General features: G+C 38.3%; 1 long non-coding RNA gene and 1 pseudogene across 4 annotated transcripts in view; both read right to left on the bottom strand.

Moving 5' to 3' along the window:
* The window catches only part of LOC118607791, a 221594-nt gene that overhangs the window by 97850 nt on the left and 99340 nt on the right, over nucleotides 1–24404 (bottom strand). The gene's annotated exons all lie outside the window — the stretch shown is intronic.
* On the bottom strand, nucleotides 20344–21085 carry LOC107503635 (annotated as a pseudogene).

The raw sequence follows: 24404 nt of genomic DNA, 5'->3' as shown, positions 1-24404 counted from the left end.
TGATATTCTTTAAGAAAAGACCTTATTTCTCTAGGGCATGATTTCCTTTTGCAGAAATTTGCATTAGCTATAATAGCAGCTGATTTTTCTCCTAGGCATCAAAACTAATTTTAGGCTTCATTTTTCTTCTTGTGTCACACACAATTAATTATAAGATGACTTCCTCAAAAAACACTGACCACCCTATTAACATATTCAAGTCACAGTCAGCCCAAACAGTCCGTGGTCTTAAATTAAAACGAAGAGGAAAATGTGTGACATTCAACTTCAAATCAGAAATAAAGTGCCCAGAAAGTAGCAGAGAGATTCTACAAATTGGAGGACCATTTTATAATCCTTTCTCATTCTTGATACTGTATCAGGCTATTCCTAGAGCAATCGGACCCACAATGCTTGATATTTTATGCTTCTTTCTTCTAAGTTGAATAATTTTACCCTGATATAATCTCATTTTTTAAAATCAGATGCAGCCTTAAAGGGAAAAAAAATGTTACCCTAAAAGAAATGTATGGAAGGGAGAAGGGCTAGTTGCATTTACCTGCTTTACTTTGATAATGATACCCTATAATAATAATAGTAGCTAATATTTATTGAGCATTTATTGTGGGCAAAGCACTGTGTTAGATCTTGCACCTATATTATCTCATTTAATCCTCACAGTTTCATGAGGTAGATACTCTCATTATCTCCATTTTTATGAATGAGAAAAATAAGACCCAGAGAATTTAATTGACTTCCCCCTGATCAAACACACAGATGAAATTCAATGAGCACACCTAACTCATGATGTTGATTAGACATGAAATGAAATATTCCCTGTAAAGCAATTAAAGTATTATAGAAGCTAAATAAACATTAGCCATCAGGATGAGAAAGAGAAAGAGAACTGATCTGCAATGAGAGAAAATCCAATTAAAGCAAAGATAAGATTCAGAGAGAAAAAAAGAAATATTGGCAACCACCCCTGGTTCCCCATATTCCTGAAGCCCAGCTACATCCTGTTACTCCATGAGTCAATAAATGCTTCTTTCCGATTAAGCTACTGCTATGGTCTGAATGTGTCTCCCTCGCCCACACCTCAATTCATCTGTTGAATCCTAACCTCTAAAGGTGATGGTATTAGGGGATGGAGACTTTGGAAGGTGATTAGGTCATTAGGGAGGTGCCCTCATAAATGGCATTAGTGCTCCCATAAAAGAGAGGGGAAAAAGAACCAAACAGATTGTCTACATCAGCCTGAAAGTCTGACAACAGACTGCAGAACTATAATTCTCCAGTGAGGGACAGTTTAACACAGACTCACAGACTGTTCCTAAAATAAATATTAAAAGAAAACTTCAGTAACAAGAAAATGAAACTAAAGGGAAGAAGTAGGAAAAGAAAAACAACATTGATCATGGGAATCCTTAATATTTTGGTAAATTTGATGACCTGTTATATGTAGGGAAAAAAGGTTATATATTTTACTTACCCATGAACCTAAGAAGTATTTAAAAAGAGACTGCATTTGCAACAATCACAAAAATGCTTAGGTACCTACAAGTGAGTTTAACTGTTATTAAAGAACACAAAAGAATATCTAAAGAAAATAAAAGAAATATGGTGTTCATCGATGGTCCATCAGTCAGCTTAGGCTAAATTGTGCTGGTTTTAGAGTAAAGAATCTGTTGCTTTGCTCCCACAAAGTCCCGGAATTCAAGGCTCATGCTCCTTCCCCATTCCTGTTTGCAAAGTGGCCAAATCTTGGCTGGGCATATCTCTTACTTGTAGTATCTCTCCAAATACAGCCAATAGGAGTGAAGGAACACAAATGATATTCTGGGTCCTGCCCTCTCTCCCTGAACCCACAGGCTCATTCAGCACATTTGCCTCTCCAAGGTATCACCAGTGATGTTTCACAAAATGTTCATCAATTTGTAATATGATTGCCTTCTTCTCAGCCTTTAATAACTGTTTCTTTTCCAAAATGCTTTACTTCAGAGCCAACGCTCCATAATTTTATATTTTTTTATGGTAGCAACCTACTTTTGGTACTAATTATCTCCTTCGGTCAGTTTAGGCTCAGTTATAAAGCAGTAACAAATGACACACCAAAAGCCCACTACCTTACAACAACAAAGCTGACTTTTTGCTTTTGTGACATTTCTATCCTAGGACAGCTGTGGCTCTGCACAAATATATCTTTATTTTGGCATGATGGCTGAAGGGGCGGCCTCTGTCTGGGGCACTTCTGCTCTCAGGACAGAGGGAAAAGAGACATATGATGGCTCTTCAAGTTTTTCAAAAGTGGTCCAGGTTCCTAATTGCATCAGTTTGGTCAAAGCAAGTCATATGGTCAACCTTACCTCAGATGGACTTGTTTAAATAATACTCTTCCAGAAAGGGGAGGTGAATATTTTGAGTAATCATGTAATCTGCCAGATATGAAAAAGTGATTAGTTTGCTGCAATTCCAAAAAATTCTCAGCACATTTATTGCTGTTATGGGGGGCCGGGAATTGATTAATTGGTTGATTGGTTGATTGAGCTTTCGTTTCTCTCATCTGTTTTCTTTTTGCAGGCCTGCAAAGCTGATTCTAAAATTCCTGGCAGTACACAGTACTACATGTGGCCAAAGCCATTTTAAAGAAGATACTCAACAAGGCAAAATTATTTTTATGAAATATCCCTCCTTATTATAGCTAATATAAACTATAAAATTGGGACATTGGGATGGAAACAGACTCAGCAATTCCACTTCTAAGAATATAGTGTAAAGATATTATTACATCGATAGTTATGAAGAGAGGCAAAATAATTTTTATCCGTGATTTGAATTGCATTATGTGTAAAAGCACAAAATTGGAAATAACTTATATGTGCATTGGTAGTTGAATGAATAAATAATTTGTGGTACATCAAAAATTAAAGTGCTATATTAAGTGTTTAAGTGACCCAGAGCTACGTATATCAATATATATAAACCTTAAAAACACACTATTAATAGAAAAAAAGATGTTGCAGGACCCATTTGATAATAATATTTATATAAATTTTTAAAAATGCAAGCAATATTTATATATATGGAGTTTATTCATATTATATATAATATATATAGTTCTGGCAAATATAACATTTTAGCAAATTCAGGATAGTGGTAAACTTGGGGAGAGAGAGAGAGAGAGGAATGGGTTGAAAGAGTAAATACATAGGGCTTCATCTGTCCCTGAAATGTTTCATTATTTGAAACATGTCTGAAGTAAATAAGGCAAGATGTTAACATTTCATAAAGCCAAGTGTTAGGTACACAAGTATTTGTTATTTTATTGCCCATAACTTTGTGTACTTTCAATATTTCATCAGACAATATTTCTAGCACCTAGCATTTTCAACTATAAACTTTCAGACATCTTCTGTGTATGTGTGTGTGTGTGTGTGTGTGTGTGTGTGTGTGGATACACACACAAATAGATAAGTTGAGCTCATAGACTTCATAGTACTTTGGCACTATTTTCACTGCATAGTATCATAAATATCTTTTATGTTAATGATAGATATTTAAAATATCTTAATGGCTTACAATACTTCATTATTCATTTGTATCATAATTTTTAATCAGTTCTGTCTTGTCATATATTTGTTTCAATATTTCAAAACTGTAATAAATTGATTTTACAAATATCTGTTAAATTACATGCTTATATTCTTATAAAAAATGTTTTAAAGTGAGGCTGCTTAGATAAAAGAAGTGCACTTTTTAAAGCTTCAATATATACTGCCAAGTTGCCCTTCAAGAAAATACATTCCAATTTACACTGAGATTGTGTTTTTCTCTATTTTAGTCCTTACTAGTTTTAATAATCTTTATTTATGGATCTTTGAAAACCTGAACTTCCCAACTGACAGAGTGCAGCTGGGGCTGTTTCTCCATAAGATAGTTGTCCTAAGAGATGTGTTTGCTTAAGTGTTACATTTCTCAACAAACTGCCTACAACAATAAATTGCATTTTGCTGAGTCATAGGAAATGTGACAAATCTGGGGAAAATACTGTCTCTACCCTTAAGCCCAGTGTCACAGATTAGGTATTTTGAACTCCGTAAAAAGTATACAGTTCTCTCTCACTTCAACTGGTGACTTAACCTGTCCTGACGTCTAATTAGTCTAACTGGATGGGGAGATTAAAAGGTTGAGAAAAATAATCCAGAGTAAGGTTTTTTTTTTTTTTTTTTAATTTCATTGGCAATTTCCTGCTGTTTCTCAAAATTACCCTGAGTGTCTGAGTGACACTTCCCCTTTCATTTCTAATAAGAGACCAATGAAAATTAAAATCCCGTTCCAGGTTTTGGTAAATGTGGGCCTCGCCCTTCCAGTTTCTGGTTTGGCAAGTACTGTTGGGATGCAACAAAACAAAACAAAACAAAACAAAACCTTAACCAGGTTAATGTGGTGCCACTTGAAATAAGACCCAGAAAAGGTCACCTCGGATGATCTTATTAAAGTTAGCACTTATCTCATACTTCTTCCTGCCTAAGAAATTGCTTAAGTAAAATAATAAGTTTAAAAATGTTTAAGTTAAAAAAGTTACATAAGGGAAATATAAGAAAGATATTCTTATAGTATACCATGACCCTAGTTTAGGCCTCTGTTAGCACAAATGAACATAGTATAGAGGACCTGATGAATTCATATTTTGAATCTGGTGAATGAGATTGAAGAAGCATGCTCAGAAAGCTTCCTTGGCTCAGCTTTTAAAATTCAGGGACAACTGCCTATAAATTTATTCAGCTCTCTGAAATTGTGTTCTTGGTAAGACTTTTTCATATAGTATCAAAGTGTTTTTATGGGGAATCCGCTAATTAATTCCAAACTACAGACATGTTGGTCTGCTGATAACTCAATTTAAATTCAATATCTGTTTCTACTTGACAAATTTCATGTATGAGATTGTTCAGACAATACTTTACATAGGCATGAGTGGCTACTAATACACTCTTTCATAACTTTCGTCGACATATGTTAAAATTAACAAGTTATTTGCAGGTTTAATTTGACTTCCCCTTAATCACTGACTATCAGATATGTATGGCAACTCAGTAATCGCAATATGAAACTCTGATTATTCATACTTATTAGAGCTCCTGTAGCAGCAACATTGTAAGAGTGAGGGTCTGTCCAAATGGTCTCCTTATAGATAAGTCAGTGATTTTAAATGGCATAACATAGGACTGTGTTCTGCCCCTTCTCCCCCTCGTTTTGTATCTTGACCATTTGCAAACCTCTTTTGGATAACCTAGGACCATACTCTCTCATTTTAATTCCCAATGTAGACTAGAAAGGTCAGTATGCTTCTTTATTGACATGAACTTATAGAAATATTGATAGGCAATTAGTTCTGTTATCTAATTATCATCAGAAAAACTCCTTAAGATAAATTACTCTTAAACACCATTATTTGAAGCAAATGATCTTGTATCATGCTTAGGATTGGCAGATCTTGCATCTCCACTGGGGTATGGTTCCTTTCCTTCTTTATCAGGCCTGGAGCTTCTCCAACTAAGTTATGATGCCACGTGATCTTAGTTATTGGCCTGGCAACTAGAAGGTACAATAAGACAAATCCTGAGGTGGGGGGCGGGGAGGCTGTTGCCTAATTGGAGAGAAGACTCCGCAGTTTCTTTCTACACTGGAAGCGGGGAGCATGCTAGCTTTTAATAGGAAGGGATGGGCCACCTCAAAAGGCTCTCAGGGGTCAAGGGAGTCTGGTGTTAAAGAACGAAATTCAACTGAGTTAATTGTAAAGACCTTATTGGCTTTATTCAGCAATTCATGCATCAGACAGCATCCAATCTAGCAGATAGAAAGGAGCTCCAAAGAGTTGTACAGTTCAAGAGGGTTTTATAGACTGAAGTGAGCAGGAACAAGGAAGTTGTGTTGGGAATTTGCTGATTGGTTAAAGCAGGGTTACTTTCTTTATATGAAGGAAAGAGAAGTCTTAGAGCTGGATTAGGTTACTTGCGCTGAGCAGGCATGTGCTGATCAGTTGACCTGGGCCTTATTTTCTGGGATTGCCAAGCATAGAAACTGAGTAAACTTTTGGTTTGTTGATGCGGGGTTTAGCATGAGTGACTTGAACTTGGGCCTAATAAGGTTTCTTTAGCACTGGGAAGCCGAACTCTTCGGGGGCATCCACCCACATATCCTCACTCCATGTATCAGCATCCCAGGTTGCCCCAGATAGGGCTCTGATCTTGGCATAGTAGACTGCCTCAGCTGAGCTGATTCAATCATCTTTGAAGGTCAGTGACTGTAACTATTAAATCTTGAGTTTAGTCATCAGCTCTTCCTGCTCTCCCATTGCAGGAGATAAGAGCCACTTTGTAAACTACTAAAGAGGCCTTCTGGACTGCATACCTGTTTTTCTATTGTTTATTAACTGCCCTTGGTTTTTCATTATCTCTTTGTAGGATGTCATTGAAACTTAATAGCAAACAGACATTGATTTCTCATATGTGTTGACACTCCTCCCCTCTCCAAACCCCAACTCTGGACTTTTCAAATCTTTGCAACACCCAGAGCATTCCCCTTCCATCAGAACCTTCTCCCAAATCACCACCAGTGTAAGTTCTAGCAATTAGACACATTAACCCAGGGACTCTCCATATCCTACACACTACCCAGGATGAGGTCCTCGTTGCCAGTCAAGTGGTGAGTGACCAGTCACCAATCTCCATCTTTTCTCCTGCTCTCTCAGGCCACTTCCAGCACCAAATGTATCAGTTCGGGTCCCGTGGGCAGCAAACAGTGAGATAGAGTGAGGAGTGCAAAAAGTTTACTGGGGGAGTTTAATACTTGGGGAAAAGGAAGAAAGAGGAAACAGAAGCAACAGAGAAAACCTCTAGAGCCTGATGCAGATCAGACACCTATGAAAAAATAGGGGAGAAAGTAGAATGGGGCAGAGAGAGCTTCAGACTGCAGTGCTGAACAAAGATTGCCCGTTAGTGAATCCAGTTGTTGAATAGAAAGGGCCGGGACTTTACAGGCACATTATGTTCAGTCTTTCGGTGGGCCTTGGCCCAAAGAGCCGGGCTTCATAATTATGTGCCGAGGTAGACCCTGAAGACATTGCGGTTGGAGGTTGTCACTGACTGCACTTCTGGCAGCCAATGAACAAGTTATTTCTTGAAGGAAAATGCAAGAGACACGTCTTCTTGTCCACTGTAGCAGGCCGAACTAACAGATGTCCACCTCATTTTCATCAGTAATATGATTACCTTCTATACTAAACAAGTAAATCATGGAGAATTTCATTCTCGTGGTTCTCTTCAAAGAAAACTACCTCACCTATAACGTCCATGGAAAGAAAAATAGATAAAAGGTATAATCGTTACCGTTTATTAAGCACCTGCTATTTTTAGATACTAAACAAGTTGGCCAGTATAAATTCTCCTTAACCTTTACACCATTTATTGTCTCTGGGTGGCCATCATCTCCAAGGCAAAGCCATCCCACATTACTGGCCAAACTGAATAGGACAAAAGCTGCCACCTTCCCTGACACATGTTCAGATTCAGCCTGGTCCCCTTTCTCACACCGTTTTATTTTCTAAACTCCAAACTTATGTGTGACTTCAGCTGACACACATTCCCGGCTTTAAGTCTGGGTTTTTTTTCCTTATGACTTCTCCTTAGATTTGCTGCTCATTTTCACTTAGTTCCCCTTCTAGGCTTCCAGCCCTCAGATACAGTGATTCAGGCTTTGGTCCATTTCCTGACCCACACTTTGGTGCTCCCAGGTCTCTGATCTCAATCGCTAGTGCAAAAGCCACTCAACTCCATCTTTCATTTACTGTGGGGTCATCCCTGCTTGGTTTCCATTAGTTTGGGAACAAGAAAAAATAAAATAATCAGGCATGATAGATATTATGACCCCAATTTTACAGATGAAGAAACTGAGTCCTAGAGAATTTAGTAGATTGCAGAGCTAGGTATCCTAGCCATTGTTAAAATACATTATTTAAAACTTGAAAAGTTGGGTTGCTTGTCTTTCCAATGCTTCTTGGGATGTTGACAGGATCACCCAATAAATATTTAATTATCTAGGGAACATATCTGTGTGCAGTTATCATTTACTATTAATCAAGGGCTTGGACTGAAGTTATATTTCAGTCTAATTATTGAAGGTAATTTTTCTATGTGATAGAAAATATAGTCCCAAAGTTACAGTTTCATTGTCCTTTGGACATTAACCATTTTTGTCTATAACTTAGTAAATTTATTTCAAATTGCCTTTCATAACAGATTATAAATATGCCAGTCCTCACAATGTTCTTTGAACTAGGCATTACCATCTTATTGATCTCTGTATTAATGAGTCCAATAAAATCTTTGACATATGTCCAATAAATCTTTGACATATTTGTATGAAAGCCATGTTTTTAACTTTTGAAAATTACTCTTTAACAGCATGATGTTTGACTTTGAAGTCCTTGGTCTTTCTCTAGTCTAGATGACCTTTCAAGATGGACATGCTGATCTATATTGGAACAGAAAAAGAACTGTGACCCCTGAGGTTAATTTTCTCTAGAATTGACAAACATATCTTTTGCTGCTTATCTCCGCTCATGTCAAGGCTAGCCCCCATCTTGGGCCATGTTTTTGAGAACAGCTTGCCTCTGGGGAAAGAAATAATTCAGGTACACTGATCATGAGATCTGCCTAAAAAATTGTTCCCAAGATTTTCAAAATCTTGAAACAGAGCTTAAGTGCTTGAAGGAAAGTCTTAAATTCCTCTTTAAGGACTCTTTTGCTCTGGGAAGCCTTTGGAATACATAAAAGTAAAGCAAAGACCCTATTGCAGAATGGACTATGAAGAATTAATCTACTCTGCACAATGCAAAAAATTATCTTCATTGTGGGCACGGTGGCATGCTGAGAGTTTATGACGCTTTGTGTCATGGTAATTATTGTTACCTGGCAAGACGCTGGAGTCCCTTCTATTCCTACCGCACAGAAATGCTGGAAAAGAGATGAAAAATATTTTTAAAAGATAGTTGAACTCAAAAGCAAATCTCCAGGTTTCAGAAGAACAGAGATGTCAGGATCAAAGCAGTGAGGAGGAAATGAAGCCAAGCAACTTTTAGAGTATTTGTCCTGGAGAGATAACTCAGGGGCTGTGCTGTTGACATAAGAACAGGACTGGAATCCAGGCAAAACGAGCAAAACAAACCAGGAAACCAGACCTAGGTTCTCTAAATAAAGGTAGACATTAAGAAATGTTTTCTTGCCCTTAGACAGAAAGTAGAAGCAAAATGTACACAAGTACAATGCCCACCGTAGACTACTGGAGAAAATAGAGCTACTGTAAGAAACTTGAACGCCGAGCATGATCTCTGCCTGGAGGCAGGTACAAGTTAGTACTATCTTAGACTATAAGTTTCCTTTGCTAAGAAACTTACTTGAAACTGATCTTAAATCTATGAATTTTGCAAAACCAAAGAAGAGGCAAATGTTAAACCATCCAATTGAGACATCTGCTCAACTCAGGACACACAGAAGACTCTCATGGAAGATAATACTCACTGAAAACGAGCTCACAGCACAAAAATTACAAAGCACATGAGGACACTCCGCCTTGAGTGTCTGTTCTGAGTGATGCTATTAATCAGAAAGTCCATTGCAAGGAACCACAGTGAAATTTAATAGGTATAGGGGAACATCCTCTCCTTTTCCCTTATTCTTAACGAGCCTATTATAAAAGAATATTCGTCTCTTTAAGCAATGGAAAGAGTTATGCCTTAGTTTGGGCATGCCCAGAAGCCAACTCTGAGACAAGGATTCAAGTGCAAGTAGCAGCAGCTGTACAGAAATCACCTTGGTGTAGAGAGTGATGCAGGGAAGACAAGGCAGATAAGTTGCGTTATGAAGCCTCCTGCTATGGTGGGCACCTGGATCTTAACCTAATGGGGCAACTCTGGCAGAATGGTATAAAATATATACCTCTGAATTATCCCACACAAGGGGCAGGGCCAGAGCTAGGGTGTTAATAATGAGATATAATTTATAATGGGTGATAATTACTATAATAAGAGATTTGGCTGAGGGCTAGTCTCAGAGTGTTGAATTCCTGACACTTCTGTCCTGCTGCACCAAGCAAAGAAGTCCCGGGCCAGGGTTAGTGGTAGTGGTGGTGGGGGACTTTATACACAGAGATGCAGCTACTGGCCAGTGGAAGTCTGAGGGAACACACTGAAATGATTAAGATGGGAGGGCCATGGATGGGACGCTGAAAGCGTCGGCTATAAGCAACTTTTGACTGTGTCTCTGCCTTTTCTTTCTCTTTGCTTCGGTAGGGGTAGAGAGAATGTACACAGAGTATAGAGCCTGTTCTCAAGGACACATTTGTAAGTTTCTTTTCCCCTTCTGACTCTCCCCTCCTTTAAACTTGGGAAGCCTTTATATAGCTTTAGGTCGTTCTGATTGATCTGATCTTCTTCCAGATCTTTCTGTGCCAACCCTGAAGCCTTCAGGGCCTTGGCTTTTGATACCCAAACCACTCAGGCTCTTGCAATTCAAAAACTTTTTCTCTCATAAATAATTCTGCAAAGAGCTTCATAAGCATATTTTGTAGCACGAAAGTAAATTATTATCTTTTCTCTCTTTCTGCTCATTTTAATAAGGGAAGAGATGTGGGTGTTTAAAGAAACTATCAATAATGAAAAACGTATTTGTTTACGTTTCAAAATACTACTTTGCTACAGGAAATATGGCATGGCTTTGTTTTCTATAAATCGCCTTAAATTCTGTTTTGAGTCTCCATTCCCACTGGGCAGATGATCTCAATTATTATTGAAACAACTCCCCTCTCACAGTTACATCAGAATCCAGGAGTCTTATAATAAGAGAAGAGGGGAAAAGAACCTACATAGTAAGAAACTGGCCCTGCCGAAAGAGTGGTCTGGCCTTTGTCCTGGCTCTAGGAGGTAACTTCTAAACACTTGGAAATTCCCATGTGATAGGAGGGTCTTTTCTGTTCATAGTGAGCAACTTGGACCACACCATATAGTTTATGCTAATGGGATAACTCAGGGTGGAGCCAGCCACACTAGATAGATTTTCTGTGTGAGCTGGCCACACTAGAATGACTAACCATGTGATGGAAGGTAGAGGCTAGAGAATCAATTCAACCAGAATTCAAGCAATCATACCTATATAATAAAGCCTCAATAAAAACTCTGAACACCAAGCTTGGGTGAGCTTCTTAGATAGATAATATGCATTGAATATTGTTAATGAGTCCTGAGGAAAATGGAAGCTTTGAGATTGGAATCTTATGGAGCCTTGGAGCCTTTCTAGACTATGTTCTATGCATCTTTGGCTGATTTTAACACATCACAATTTTGAAGAGACATTTTGTACTCCCCCCATGTTCACTGAAACATTATTTACAATAGCCAAGACATGGAAACAACCTAAGTAACCTAAGTGTCCATTAATGGATGAATGGATAAATATTTTATACACATACACACAGTAGTCTCCCCTTATCTGTATGGGAAACATTCGAAAACTCCCAGTGGCTGCCTGAAACCACAGTTAGATAGTATCAAACCCTATATATACTATGTTATTTCCTATACATACGTACCTACGATAGTTTAATTGATAAATTAATAAAATAGAACAATTATAACAATATGCTATAATAGTTATGTGAATATGCTCTTGCTCTCTCTCTCTCTCTCTCTCTCAAAATATCTGATACCAATCTGATAACCTAGACAGCTACTCAGTGACTAACAGGTGGGGGGTGTATACGGCATGGATACACTGGACAAAGGGATGATTCACGTCCTGAGCAGAACAAAGTGGACAGTGCGAGATTTCGTCTCACCATTCAGAATGGCACACAATTGAAAACTTATGAATTATATCTGGAATTTTCCATTTAATATTTTCAGAGCACAGTTATGGACTCTGGATAACTGAAATGTGAAAATTGAAACCACAGATAAGATAATATATATAATGAAATACTATATAGCTATAAAAAAGAAGGCAATCCTGCCATGTATGACAAAATGGATGGACTATGACGTCATTATGCCAAGTGAAATCAGTCAGAGAAAGACTAACACTGTATCATCTCACTTATATGTGGAATTAAAAAAAAAACTCATAGAAAAAGAGATCAGATTTGTGGTTACCAGAGGCGAGAGGTAGGGGGTGGGGAAATTGGATAAAAGTGGTCAAAGGGTACAAATTTTCAGTTTATAAGATAAATAAGTACTGGAGATATAAAACAAAACAAAACAAAGCAAGAGTAACAAAAAATCTGATAACCGTTGAATACAGACTCACTGCAATATATTTTTGTAATAAAAAAATACACTGAAATCTGAATATATTTTTAAGTTGTTCTTGTTCTCTTAATGTCCTTAGAAATGCATGACTTTCAGTCAAAAGGCTGAACTGGAAATTGTTTTCATAAGATCTACTAATCATGGAGTTAGTTGTCTCAAAAAAGTAAAAAGACTTCTTAGTGACATTCTTAAAGATAATGGAATGTATAGCATAATGACTAGAGTTGACACTGCTGTATGGTCCATTAAGAGAATAAAGCCTGAAAGTTTCTATCACAAAGAAAAAAATTCTTTTCTTTTGTAATTATACGAGGTGATGGATATTGGCTTAACTTATTGTGATAATTGTTTCATAATATACGTATGTCAAGTCATTATACTGTACACATTATACAGTACTGTATGTCAATTACATCGCAATAAAACAAGAAAAAAAGAAAGGAAACCCCTGCGTTAGTAGTTGGTGTCAGAATTCTTGGGCAAGACTTGGCATTCTGGAGGACTCTACCCTTAACCTTACAGTTTGGCTAACTCCTTGTAAGTCACTAACCTTCATTTCATCGTGGCTAATTGTTCCGTTGTCCAAGACCGATCTTCCTTTGAAGTACAGCAATACCCTGCTTTTGCGGCCTGCATGGATCAGTCACATATCTGCCGAGGCAGAGAACTCCCATGCAACCCAAAATATGCTTCTTTGGCATAAGGATTATTTTGAGGCGGCATATTTTTGAGAAAAAGTAGACACAAGAGAAGCTCTAAAAATATTAGAATTTACCCTTTTGTCAGGAAAATTTACACATATAAGGTTAATCTCCATTTGCCTGCCTCTCTCTACCAGGAAGATAAGAGTGACTCTAAATCACAAGAAACTTATCAATGGAGAAGGTGGGAACTTAAACCTGAATAACAATCGGTGTTTTTTCTGATAACCTTCCATAATTGGACTCCCCAGCCCACCTCAACATCTTTCTTCTGTCTTTAGCTGAAGATGGTATTTAAGATGGTGTCTTGGGCCATTTCAGAGAGTTTTATTCAGATTTTCTGGGTATCTCCCATGTATACAAGAAGTATACATGTTATTAAAGATGTTTTTTTTCCCCTGCTGTTAATCTTTTTTATTATTGGCAGGAAGGTCCCAGCCAAGAGCTCAGAAGAGTAGAGGGAAAATTATTTTTCCTCTCTTGCATAGTTATCCAAGGGAATCATGACTGAAGGGATGCAGAAGGAGGCATCTGGAATTCTGGAAATATTCTCTTTCTTGATCTGAATACTAGTTATCCGTGTGTGCTCACTTGGTGAAATTTTGTAGAGCTACACACTTATGACTTGTGCATTGCATATATTTCAATTAAAAGTTTACATTAATATGGTATCCCACTCTCTTTTTGCCCTTAGAGACACTTCTCTTCAGTGAATTTAGGATGTAGGGGAAAAAAATCCAGGATGGGAGGTGTTTGTACTTGACTTCTCCCAAGGGTGACCAACTTGTCCTGGTTTACCCAGGCCTTTACCAGTTTTTGTACTCAAAGCTTCATGTGTCAGGAACTCCCCTGGTCCTAGTCCTGGGAAAACTGGGAAAATTGGTTATCTTTCTGCCTACAAATATGGTATAAATTTGGGAAGGAACATAATACTTATTGACAAACTTTCTGGAATGAGGTGGGAAGAACATACATTATGTCCTTAAACAAAAAACTTCAGCGGCTGAAAAATCTTTTTAAAAGAAATGGTTTACTAAGCCATTGCTAGCAAAAAAAAAAAAAAAAAAAAAGAATACCGGTTTGGGGCCTGGAGTCTAAACCACCATCATGGTTAGTAAGGAAAGACATGTCCATCGTCCTGTAGTTTTGCAAGCGTATCTACGCATCAAGTTGTGTGTGGAGGTAGGGGGATGTCAGCTGTTCTGGAAGGATTTACATTAGCTATAGACAAAGGATGGGCGGTTGGGGTTGAGGCGCAGCAGGGATCCTAAAGCGCATGCGTAAACAGAAGCCAAGACGCGAAGGTTCCTGAGGTTAGAAGACACCTGTCTATTGTCTTTTTAAAGAGAATCTCGGAAATTGCTACCTGGGAATTAATTTAATAACTTCGACATACACTATGGAATGTGAGCAGTCTTTTGTTGATTTTTCACTATGGTTAACTGATAATCCCTTTTTGTGTCCCTCCATCTTCTGGCCTGCTGTAATTTAGTTTAGGACATCTCAAGAATTTTCTCCTTGTCATCCTCAATAAAACATTCCGCCACAATACTTACGGTTTACTCATCATCATAATCAGCAAAACATCTCTCGGTTCGTGAAATCAAAAACAGTATATCACTTTAAAAGTCAGAATCTCCATTAACCTAAAAGCTCAAGTCACATGTGCGCACACACAGAACCATCTGAACCTAGATCCAGAGGGAGATATTAAGCTGGAAAGTTTGCTTTTAAAAAGGTCAAGTTATTCTCCCTGAAGTTCCTGTAGACAAGTGATTTTAGAGATAGAGGCCCTTAGAGATGTAAAGGAAATGCTATTATAATGCAAATAAACCTTCCAGCAACCCAGCTGTGACATTTGATACCACAGAGAATATGACTGAAAATACACAGCTCCACTCTGGCTTTTCTCAAACGAAACGAGAATTGAGAGACAATTATAATTTGCAAGAATAAAAACCAAAACATGTGAATTTCCATTTATAGTTCAAAGGATGACGATGCTGGAGGCAAGTGGTAGGGGTGGGTTGCAGAACAACTACCGAACAGAAATATTGAGTTCGGTCTTGGCCAAAAGAGGAAGCCAGAGAAGACTTTAAATGAACTTCTCAGTCAATAAGACTCTTAAGCAGTGTGTTATTCCTTTAACGTCTGCTATTACACAGTGATTAAATGGGCACCCACACAGCCCTGATTAAAAACATTTTCTTGGGCCCATTTCTCCAATTCCAGTTCTACAGCACTTAATGTTCCCTCCGAAATTGTTTTGGGGACAGCAATCTCCTGTCGGGGAAATGAATTCAAAAGTGCTTCCCTACCAGGGCTGAAAGAAATTTGCACCTTCAATCTACAACTCGGAAAATATCAGGCTTTAGATTGCTTTGGGAAGTTAACAAAAATAAATTCAAAAAGACATATTGAGTGAGGTAATCTTAAGACAGTCTACATACACATTTAGTCTTTAAACTATCATTCTAAAATAGATGATTACCAACATTTTTCAGCAGAATGTAATTGTTTACCCAAGGAAACTATTCGAATAGCATGTTTTGTAAGCATTAGCTTTTATAACTATCTCCTTTTCTGAGGCCTTCACGACTTTGGGGCACACTATGTATTTAATCCCTGCATGTGCACTGCTTTGTATTCAGCCACAGACCTCAAAAGGAACCCTACGCCAGTTTCTGGATCTTCTCTGTCTAATCCCCTCCTCTCCAGTACTTTGCCCAGTATACACATCTCTCTCCACTGAACATTTCTGGACACGTGGGTGAAAGAAAGCAGAATTTGCTATGCCTAAAGATGCCTCTTTGGCATATTGATTATTTTGGGTTGCTTATTTTTGAGAGGTTTCGGATACAAGAAAATCTGTGAAAATAGATTAGAATTTGCCGTCTTGTAAGAAACATTTGTATTTGTAATGGAAATCTCCATTTGTAAGAGTGTCCCCCTCACTGTACAGAGAAGTGGAAGAGAACTCTAAATCTCTAGAAACTGACATTAACGCAGAAGGCAAAGATTTATATCGATCTGCATAACAGCCTTACCCTCTTTTTGTGCTCTGCTTGAAAACGTCCCATAACGGGCTCCACTGCCCCAGATCTTCACCTTTAGCTGAAGATGGTATTTAAGGTGGTGAAATGGGCCATTTCAGTGAGTTACTCAGTTTTCCTGGGTCTCTCCCATGTGTACAGGAGCTATACATATTATTAAACTTTTATTCGTTTGTCTTAATCTGTCTTTTATTACAGATGGTCTCAGGCAAGAACCTAGAATGGCAGAGGGAAAATAATTTTGGCAGAGGCAATGATGTGCATTGGGACAGTTTGCTTGGCCTTCTGTCTGCTTGGAAACAGACCCCTCACAGCCTTTTTTAAAACATGACTCTAAGTCTTCCCTCCAAATGGATCCTCTAGCAAAAGCCATAGCTTAACACAATTCTGGGGAGCATTATTCACCTACATAATCCAAGAGGTGCCACTCAACTACAGTTTTGTGATGTCTAAGCCCTGTCTCACCCTCTACTTCTATTTCTGGTCACCTAGAACGAGGATTAGTCACTTGTTCACATTGACCGTAAAGCCAATGTCTCCATGCTTTTTTGATTGTTTGCCCCATCAATAAAATATTTTTAATCACATTCTCCAACACATATACACGCCTATATTTCTAATATATATATATATATATATATATATATGCCAACACACACAAAAAAATAAAGAACTTTTTAAAGTGTGAAATCTGAACTAAATATGCAGAGAACTTCTAATAATTTTTGAGATCATCAGATTGGATGAAAAAGCAACATCCACATATGTTGCCTACAAAAAACTAATTTTGAATTTAAAGATGGAAATAGGTCAAAAGTAAAAGCATGGGAAAATATATACCATGCTAATACTAATCAAAATAAAGCTGAAATGGTTATATTAATATCAAAGTAAATTTTGGAGTAAAAAATAATACCAAGAATAAAGAGGGGCATTTTGTAATAATAAAAGAGTCAATTCATCAAGAGTATATAACAATCAGAAATGGTTATAAACTTAATAACAGAGCTTCAAAATACTAGAAGCAAAAATTGATAGAACTGAAACATAAAGTAGATAATTCCATAATTACAGATTTAAATATCCTCTCTGTCAATAATTAATAGAACAAGTAAACAGAAAATCAGCAAGTGTATAGGAAACTTGAACAACACTATCAACTAATGTGACCTAATGAACATTTATTAAATATTCCATCCACCAAGAGCAGAATACACATTCTTTTCAGGTACACATGGACCATTTAGCAAGATAGACTGTTCTCTGGGTCGTAAAGCAAGTCTCGATAAATTTAAAATAATTCAATTTATGCAAAATGTGTTATATGACCACACTGCAATTAAATGAGAAATCAATAATAGAAAGATCTCTAGAAAATCTTCAAATAACACAACTCTAGAAATGCACGGGAGAAAAATAAGTCAAAAGAAAAATAAGAAAATATTTTTAACTGTATGAAAATGAAATATTGTTGTGGTGCGGTTAAATTTGAGACCCACGAAGCCAATTGAGATTAATTATGAGTCTTTATTGGCGACTGACTCTCCCTACTAGAGAATCAGCCCCGAGCCCCTAGAAGGAATAGCTTAAAAAGCCTCAAAACACCCTCTAGCAAGCAAGCGGGTTTACAGAAGCAGAGGCTGGCCATTAACAAATCTTTACACAGGATAACTACACCCTTAATATTAGCATATCTTTGCACAGAATATCTCCTAGAACTACGCCCTGTTTAACATTAAACAATGGAAGCAGAAGTTGGCCATTTGAAAATTTTCCATCCTTAACAATATGACATATAAAAATTTGTGGAATGTACCTATGGTTATGCTTTGAGGAAAAGTTATAGCACGAAACACCTGTATTATAAAAGAAGAAAGGTCTGAACTCAATGACCTCAGTTTCCATATTAGTTGGGAATTTAAATGATTTGTACAAGCCACATAAAGAGATTCTCTATACGTGAGTTCTCTTCCTCTGGATTTTTTTTTTTTTTTTTTTTTTTAGATTCTTACACTTGGCCTCTTTCATTGGCTATTAATGACAAGTGGGCCACATCTCTTGTTTCTGTCACTCCTCACCTAGGAAGAGGCTCCCCACCCCCATTTGCATTCCCTTAGAAGCTTGAGAAGAAACCAGTGTCAGATTCAGAAGAAAGAACAAATAGGAAAGGCCATTTACGCCAATTTCTAGTCTAGGTAAAAACAGTGCTCATTCCTTATTAGCGATCCAGTCCACCTTACCTGGGCCAACATGTCCACATAGAGGTTTGAGAGCCAAGGCACTACAGAGTTTGTGTTTGTCTCCTTGGGCTGCCATAACAAAATAAGATAGACTGGACAAGTATACAGTACATTGGTTGAAAATGTTGATTTTGATATTAATGTTGCCCATCGCTTGGATCAGTGTCTTCTCAGCCATTATCTCCCAGCAGAGACACACAGCTGAGACACTGTATCACATAACTGTGCTCCCACAGTTCGTGCTTCTCCTCCTCTCTCCTAGTGTGAATCTTTGGAGACCTTAAACTGAGGTTAAATGTCTTTTTGCCCAGTCGGAACACTTTCACTAATTTGATAGTCTGAATTAAATAATCCTATCATGCCTCCTCCTTGTTAGAATAAAAAAGATCCAACTCTCATCCAACTACTCTGGTTAACTATTTTCCAGTGTATTTTAGGATTGTTTAAAAAGAAAAAAATCCATTAATTAATTAACCCAATAAATATTTATTGAGTGTCCATCAAGTTCTGTTCTAGGTACCAGGTATATAGCAATGAACAAAATAGACTATAGTCCCTTATATGTCATACCAGTATAAACAACTGCAATAATGTAAACTTCTCAAAGTCTATTGACTTTGTTCCAGAACTTCTGTTTAGAATGGTTACTGTCTCCATTCTCAAATAAAGTTGGTATTTAATTTGTATTTTGACAAGTACGAACTAATGAAGGTATCTTTAGTTCTAGAGATGAAGGAATCTGGAGTTTATCAGACAAGATGAACACCAAGAAAATCACATATCATAAAGAAAATGAGCATGCTGAGCAGAGAAAAAAAAATCCCTGTGACAATCATTAATTTTTCTTTCTCTTTAAAGGTTTACTTTATAATGTAAGAAGAAAGGAAGCATCATGAGGTATTTAGAAGATATTATAAACTCCAAATCCACATTAAATATATTTAAAAGTGAATAAAAGAATTTTAGAAGCAACTTCAGCAATCTGACAATCACATCGAAAACTATAACAGCGCACGAATTTTCTCATCTGTACATTTTTTAAAGTCACTGCGTAGGTGCTTTACTAGACTTTCAAAATCAAATTTTTGACAGGGCCCAGAAAGTCAGCTTTCATTGCTAGTTATGAGAGATAATCTTTGAACATTTACACCAATCATACCCAAACTAGCAAAAGTTTAGCTGCAATTTTTTTTGGGGGGGTGGGGTAGCTATCTGGGTTTCCTTTTTCAAAGTGAGCCCTTTGATACTGTATGATATGGCAATCTGAGGGTGTCAGTTTTCTATTTTGCTGGCCCCAAGTTGCCAACTCACTCTATGGAGTGGAATTAAGAACCTGTCTGAATCAATAGGCACTTGCATCAGAGAATGCTACTTCTCCCCCAACATCTATTTTCCCTTTCTTCTAATAAAAATTTTAGCTAGGCACAGCATTAAGAAAGGTCAGTGAGATCTTGGAAAGCAGCTCACAGGCATCAGAAGCAACAGTATTGGGATAAATAAGAAAGATTTATAATGCTGAGCAGAGTCTGCTCTTCTTGCTACTTTTAGCAACATCCTACAGAGGGATGGACCCCAGTCAGAACTAGCTAGACAGCAACCAAAAATGGAAGAGAACATAGCTCTGTGAAGAGTGATTCTTTGCCTGTGGCCTGCGATTTCAGAGTCCCAGACAACTGAAAAAGCCAACTGCTTTCTGCAACTCCACGGTGAAGCAGTTTAAAGAGGCTACAAAAAGGAAGACTTGGGAAGAGATAATACTGGGCTCCTCAAGCACCTTCCTTCTTGACCACTAAATGAGAGCCAGAGCAGAGGTCAAAAGCTTATTAAGAATATCAACCTCCCCACCTAAACCTGTTAAGAAGAGCTTAAGGAAGCAACTGTCAAGATGAATGAGAGGGAGATGAGTCAGCACAGAGAACAGTGAAACAGTAAGAGAATTTGCCTGGAAGAGATCATGGGCTACCTGTTATTTCTTTTTCTTTTTCTTTTTCTTCTTCATTTCTTTTTTCTTTTTAGGTCATCTTTCTTCCTGTGGAGCTGTGCTTGAGGCCACTCTTATATTTTCGTCTCTTCATTATCAGCCAAGGAGAGGACCTTTCTGGTATGGCAGAACTGCAGGGCTTCCTTGAAATACTCGGGAAGCAGGGAGCTATCAGCATTCCCTGGAGTCAGGATCACTCCATTGGCAGAGCAGAAAAAGAGAATGCCAGGGGCCTGGTGAGGAACACAGCCACTTCACAATTTGGCCACATGTCACTGATTATACCACTATCCCCATGTGGTCCTGGGCCAGGTGGATGTGCATTCTTCCCAGGCAGAACAGGGCCTTGATCAAGATGGATGGCCAGTGCTACCAGAATGTGCTATGGATGAGCATCAGGAATAGGGCCTGTGGAGTTCTTAGGGGTACCGGCTCTAAATCGGTTACCTTCAGGGAGTGACCCTGATTGGCCTGGATGAGAGGGCTGGTGCTGGGATCCCCCCAGTTGCAGGGCAAGGTGCTGCTTCCCATTGGTGTCCACCATGTACCGTACATCTTCAGCTGAGAATCTGAGGAACTGGAGCAGCTACAGGAAGACTCTGAGGAGCATGAAGCTATTGGCCCCCATGAGAAGCCCCAACTTTAGGGCCCACGGTGCAAGATGTAGGACCAAGCTTGGACAGTTGCACATCTTGGTCAGGTTGTTGGGGTCTTTGAACCCTTCTATCCCTGGGCCCTGCTGCTTGCTACCTTCTTTCTCCAGAAGACTTCATGGCCACAACAGACTCCCACTGCCTGGCAGCCGACCCTGCATGATGGTTCCTTCTATATGTCATTGACAAGCAGCAAATAGACCAGAAGCCTATTAAATGTTAGAGGGAGTTTGAGAGCCCAAGAATCCAAAAATCTGACTTGTAAATGCCTATGATGATTACAGCCTCTGTAGAAGAGGAAAAGTAATTTCCCTTTTACTCATCCAGGTTCATGAATGAGACTCAACCCCCATACCCCATAATAAAATACAGACTAACAGGAGAAACACAAACAGTAGTTTGATAACATGTATACTTCCCATATACATGGAAGAGACACAGGAAAACTGAGTGAGTACCTAAATGGCCCAAGCCACCACCTTAAATAAATATCATCTCTAGGTATAGACAAGGAAGATGTTGGGGGTGGGGAGTCAGTATGGGAAATTATCAGGCAAAACACAGTAAAAGAGGGTAAGGTTATAATGCATATTTAGGTCTTTGCCTTCTCCATTAATGTCAATTTCTAGAGACTTAGAGTCATCCTTCTCTTCCAAAAGGATAACTTCTAATTGGTTTTCAAAGTTTCTTGTGTATCTGCTGTTTCTTGAAAATAATTAGCTCAACATAATGCTTATACCAAAAAGGCATGTTTTGGGGTGGCAAATTCTGCTCCTCTTCACCTCCACATAGTGGTAGGCCCCTTGAACTATTCAGCAGGAAATAGGCTGTGAACACTGAGCAATCCCCAAGAAAGGCCCACCGAAGATGTGGCCATAATAATCAATGGAAATGAATCTACCAGCAGGCAGAGACCAGGACCATAGAGGACAATGGACAAGGGGTTCCTTGAAGAGAGGAGAGCTCAAGGCTGTCAGATGAGCTAACTAAGGAATTTAATCCAATGCTAGCACAAGGAGCTTTTGCATTTTCAAGCCATTAGGATTCAGTAATTGCCACGAACTGATGACTACTGAGGGTAAGGTCTCCATTTTCAGTGTTAGCATTTCTGTTCTAGTCACTTTGTTCCTACTCCACCATTTTGTTGTGGATGGAGCACATCACTTGTGTTATTTTTATAGATTGCAGGATCACAAGGAGACACATCTGAACCTGACATAGGGGATCACACATCACTCAGCAGTCCTGGACTTTGAGGTGTATATATGTAATATAGGGGAGGAAAAAAAGAATTTTCCCTTAACCCTTCTAGGTTTGTGGCTGAGACCATCCCACCATCACCACCCTTGTAATAAAAGACAGATTAACAGAAGAAAAACAAAAGTTTAGTAACATGTATACCTCCTGTATAAATGGGAAATAATCAAGAAAACAGAGTAACTCCCTAAAATGGCCCCAGCCACAAATTCAAATACTTTCCTAAAGACAATAGAAGATGTTGGGCCTGGGGGAAGGCCGGTTATAAGAGGTTAGCAGAAAAGCGCAGTAAACAAGGTACAGTTGTTATGCAGATTTAAGTCCTTACCTTCCCCATGGATAAGAGTTTCTAGAGATTTAGAGTCAGCCCCTCTTCCTGGTACGAGAGGGAGACACCTTTTCCAATGGAGATTCCCCTTACAAATGTAAATATCTCTTACAAAAGGCTAATCTCTATCCCTCTACCCAGTTTCAGAGCTTCTCCTGTGTCTGCTGTTTCTTAAAAAACAAGCAACTCAAGAGAATTAATAATTCTTCTCCCTTTCAGTAGTAACGGCATTGTATTTGGGAATTCTCTCCCTCCACGACGGGCATATTCTATGTATGCGAAGGAGGCCACATACAGATGCTTGTGTGGCCAGAATAGCAGAATGGCAAAGGCTAATAGTTTTCTACCCCCGACCCCAATATCTGTTTGCCCCTTCTCTATCATGATAATATTATAAGCCGAATATGTGGCCACCTAAAATGAAAAACATTATTTCCGTATCCCTTATAATTAGATGTGGTAATGGTACTGAGTTCTGATCATTGACATGTGAGAGAGAGAGAGCGATGTGTGCAACTTCCAGGTTATGACCTTAAAGAGTAGGCACATGCTTTTCCCTCCTTCCCACTAGTTAGAATATGGAGATGGTAGAGACAGTAGGCCACAGAAGCATTCTATGGATAGCAAAACAAAATAGAAGGAGCCTAGTTTTTCTGACGTGATAGAGCATGATGCTGAACAACCTAAGTGACTCCATCTTAGGTATAAGACTCCATCTTAAGCACAGGCCAGTTCCCGGAAAAGCCGCAGATAGCGAGATGATCACCCCACCCTAGACTCAGCCAATCAGAGCAACTATGGAAAGTAACTCTCCAAATTCCCCGCTTTGTTCCTTGGCGCCATCACCCAGCCAATCCTGTTAAGAGACAAGCTCGTTGTACCAATCCTGTAACGCCAAGACATCGGTTCTGTGTTTACGATTTTTCCCTTCAAATACCCCTGAAGCCCCGTGTTTGGGACCGCCTCCTACTCACTGCTGCGTCGGTGTGCGGGGAGTCTGAAATAAACTCCCTCTTGCTCTTGCATAGGTGTCGACTTCTTGGTGGTTTGTGGAGATATGAGTCGGGGCATAACAATGCTAACCTAGACTTTCATGGGAAAGATTTTATTTATCTGATATACACAGTCACACTTACAGCTTAATAAGTAATTACATATCAATCTAATTCTAGAAACCCAGAAGAAAATAAAGGACTTTTCAGCTTCGTGTAAGAATGACAACTTTTTTTTTAATTAAAAATTACTGGAGTGACATTGATCAACAAAATCCAATAAGTTTCAACTGTAGAATGACAACTGTAGCTTTGAGCAATAAGGAATGTAAAATATGATAGACAGGAATTAATAACTATACCATATTAGCAAGCCATTCAAATTTATAAGAAAGACACCTAAAATTTGTAGTTAAGAGAATAACCAGTCAATTTATTCTTGTAGAACTACATATGGTGAAGGAAAATCACTTGGAAAATGTTTATCCTATATAAATATAAAAGGAGTGAAAATTAATATAGAGATTTTTTGCTATACCTAATAATTACATTAGCTAATGATTATTGAGGACCTATTACATGCTAGGTACTATGCTAAGTGTTTTATATCATTTAACCTTCACAAAATGTTATATATGAGAAATTGAGACTTAAAGAGGTTAAACAAAACACTCAAGGTCGCATAATTAGGAAGTGCTTAAAGCAGGATATCAAATCCAGAGGTGTGTGACTTCAGAGTCAGTACTCTCAACTGCTAAACTATATTGCCTTCCATACCAAGAGAACATTTATCATGACAACATACAATGCTGGAAAGACTGGTAAAGTGGTTTACTCATTCATTACTATCCAGTTTGCGCTC

Source organism: Rousettus aegyptiacus, unplaced genomic scaffold (assembly GCF_014176215.1).
Source record: "Rousettus aegyptiacus isolate mRouAeg1 unplaced genomic scaffold, mRouAeg1.p scaffold_m13_p_9, whole genome shotgun sequence".
Lineage (NCBI taxonomy): Eukaryota > Metazoa > Chordata > Mammalia > Chiroptera > Pteropodidae > Rousettus > Rousettus aegyptiacus.
Note: the sequence above shows the minus strand (reverse complement) of the source record. Positions and strands in the feature narration are given on the sequence as shown.